The sequence below is a fragment of the Equus caballus genome, unplaced genomic scaffold, assembly GCF_041296265.1.
Source record: "Equus caballus isolate H_3958 breed thoroughbred unplaced genomic scaffold, TB-T2T haplotype1-0000016, whole genome shotgun sequence".
In the NCBI taxonomy this organism is placed as follows: domain Eukaryota; kingdom Metazoa; phylum Chordata; class Mammalia; order Perissodactyla; family Equidae; genus Equus; species Equus caballus.
Window position 1 is genome coordinate 3,561,683 of NW_027222391.1, and position 3,803 is coordinate 3,565,485.

Sequence of the window (3,803 nt, forward strand, 5' to 3'; positions counted from 1 at the left end):
GGGTCCTGTCCCCATGCTATTCCACGCTATTCTCTAAATAAAAGAGCACTGCCACCAAATCTTGAGAGCCCAGGAAATCTTTCTCTCGACTCCTCGGCTCACCAACCCTGCATCATTTCTGGTGGACTTGCTTCATCGGCTTGTGAGCTCAAGTTCTGGTAAGTGCCCTATTTTTTCCTTGTGACTTTCTCTTTTTCAAGGATGGATCTAAATTCACTGCTCCATCGGGAACCTTCTCGGACAGCTGTATGAATCCACTTTTGCTGCCCATGGCTACTCTATGGGGCAAATTGTGGCATTCAGCCTGAAGAGAATCAGTACCTTAAGCCTGAGGGTGATGGAAAATGAATTAATCCATTCCTTCCTGACTCTATCTCTAATAGACAAATTTTAAATGGGCACGGGTCGGCCACTTAAGTCATTAGGACGGCCGCCAATCTCCAAGACTCCCGTGGAAGGTTTCTTTTCCTAAGGCTGGAATGGGACCCCTCCCTCTGGCACCTGACCATACTCTGAACTGCGGGAAAAGTCCCAATCGGGACTCCAGTTCAAGGAAAGTACCAAACTCTAACCTTTGGTTGAGTGTGGGAACCCCTTCTTGGGAGAATGGCTCCAGGCTGCAATTGGGTAGAATGTCCCCCAGACTGGCGGAAAGTTCCTCACTGTTTTTCTCTATCCTTTTATCCTGGGAATCATTCACCAGGCACTTATGACTGCCAGGCATAATAGGGAAGGTATACAAGAGATGCATGCAGGGGGACAAGAGATACATGCAGGGGGATGCCCCCATCACCCCTTGCTATAGGAATCCCACAGGCAGAACAAGTAGAACGCTGCCCTAGGCTCAGGAGATTTGCAAGGTAATGGACCCTTTTCTTTCCTCTCTCTTAAAGTTACAGTGACCATTTTTGGCTCCTTTTGAGCTTTGCAGTTGAGAGACAAAGAAATCTTTAAAATATCATAGGCTCCACCTCTGGGAGCGCCCCCCCTGGTTTCCGGGCCTGATCACCCTGGCAACCAAGTGGGGTGCCCTCTCTTGGAGATTGACTCATTACCTGATTGATGGCAGTGATTTTTAAAACAATAGGTGTGAAGGCTCTGTGTCTGTGTGTCTATATGTGTGTGATATTTTTACCTCCGGGTGATATGGCCAATACTAAGAGTTCTGTTTAATTGGCTTAAATTAAGCACTCACATAAATTCTAAATACAATAGAAATTAACCCACTGTCTTTTAAGATGATATGGATTAACCTTTGGTTAATGAAAACTTAAGTTTGTTGGTTTGATTGAAATGTTTGGATATGTCCTCAGAGTTAGCACTGCATATGCAAATATGCAGCCTGGGTTTCCTAGTCAAATAAGTTCATGTTGTCTGTTAGAAATTTGTCAGCATAATAACTTTAAATGATAGCTGTTTGTCTAATGTCTCAAAGTTCTTGTGGGTAATCTAAACATCATTATTGGGAACAAATGGTTTCTAACTCTACCTAAAAGACAAATCTGTTTTGTTAATTCTAAACTAATCAGGCTTATTTGGTCTAAAGTTACATGGGAAACATTGTCAGATAAAGTGATAATAATCTTTCTTGGTTGGTAGTATGTGGGTAAATGTTACTGATATAAGTGTTTTAGAAATTATATACATGCCTAAATTCTGATGTATCCTGGCTATCAGCCATAATTCTAATTATTAGTTTAAGGTGTTGTATATCACAGAGATAACCAAGTTTCTCTGTCAATCATCATTTTTAAGTCTTTTATTGTTTACAGTCAGTTATTGTTTTACTCTACTTTTTGCTTTTGCAAATATGTCTCATCTTCAGGAAAATTCATGGAAAGGACTCTAACACTCTAGAATACAGGTTTCTAATAAACGCTCAGATTGTAAAACTAAACTGGGTAAAAATTACAGAACTCCAACAGAGAAACTGATGACCTCACAAACTGCTGACAGAAGATTAAGATCAAGAACCAATTACACAGGACAGAATAAACTGATAGGGATGATTATAATTTTTATGACTTTTTAATTGAGATATTACTGATTTTTAATATTTTGCTTTTTTCCATAGTTAAGAAAATCTTTTTCTCTATTCTCTTAAAGAACTATGACTTACAGCAATTTATAAACAAAATTGAAACATTTGTCTTTTCCTCGCTATCTGAGCCCCCCAAAACAACAATTGGAAAAATTACAAGGAGGAGAGCTCAAATATAGCTCTCCCCGTCTTTTACTAAGTCATGCTCTGTTTGTGATAAATTTTCTCAATTTAGATTTTCATGGTGAGTCACCTATGATGAGACATTGGAATGATAATAAACAAAATATTTTACTACAGGTCAAATGGAAGGACCTGCTTACAGGACAGTGGAAAGGTCCTGATATTCTCTTAACTATCGGTCGAGGATATGCTTGCATATTTCCACAGGACACTTCATCTCCTTGGTGGATTCCTGATCATCTGATTCGACATGTACCGCAAGCAGCCTCTGCCCCCACCTCCACCAAGGCAGACGAGCCCCAGCTTCCGAGTCAAGATAGATGATGAATCTCCCCCAGTAGCCCAGATGAGACGACTTTCACTCCGCGAGAAACCTTCTAAACGTCTGGCTCCCCATCCGCACTCGCCTCCGCCCTCCTATTCTTTCTACTGACTCTGGCAAAATTCAACCACACTTGTTGCAGGCCATAGCCGCTTTACACAATGTTGTACTGATTAGACCAACAGGATCACAGTTGTATAAGGTTAAGGCCTGTGTCCTGGCCCCTTATGTTTTCTTGGCCTTTCCTGTACACAGTTTTGCTATGTCTATCTCTTTTAATAATTCTCGTTATGATATCTCCTGTCCAGATTGTATTTTTAACTAATTGTTTGAGCCCTGATGTAGAGGTACAAGCTGTAATCGTATTACAACAACCCCCCTGCCTCATGCTGCCTGTTCACCTGTCTGGACCTTGGTATGATGATGTTGGATTGCTTACTTTGAAACAGGCTACTGATCTTTTACAGCGCCCCCGCCGGTTTATCTCTGCTTTAATATTGGGTATCTCAGCCTTGATTGCATTAGCAACCTCTCTCACTGTATCTGCTGTAGCGCTGACTAAACAAATACATACTGCCTCTTATGTAGACGATCTTTCTAAGAATACCACTCTTGCCCTAACTACCCAAGAAATAATAGACGAAAAACTGGAGGCAAAGGAAACGCTCTGGAAGAGGCAATATTACAGATAGGACAAGAACTTACAAATTTGAAGGTTAAACTGGCCTTGCGATGTTATGTGTCCTATAGATGGATCTGTGGGACTCCTCTTAAGGTAAATCAATCTCTACACTCCTGGGAGAAAATAAAAAATCATATCCAGGGAATATGGAACCATTCAGACTTTAGTCTAGACATTAGTGACTTACATAGACAAATTAATAATATTAATCAGGCTGAAGAATCCTTTTCTGCTTCTGAAGTGGCCACCAACTTTTTCACCTCTCTGACCTCTTTTGTAGGGGAGAAAAATTGGAGCTCCTTTATTGTTAATATTGCTGTCACCATTGGTGCTCTAATGATTTGTCTTTGCCTTTTTCCAGTCTTTCTCAAGTTAATATTCAACTCTATAAGTCGGGTTTCAGCAGAATTACATCTGTTGGCCTTAAAAAGTAAAAAAGGGGGAGATGCTGGGAGCCGTGGCTACATCATTTGATCGGCTGTTTGACAGGGTCCAGCCGATTAACGCTGAGGGGTGCAGGGTCGCCCCTTGGTGAAGAATAACCGGCCAGCCCCTCACATAGTTCTGAAACCTGT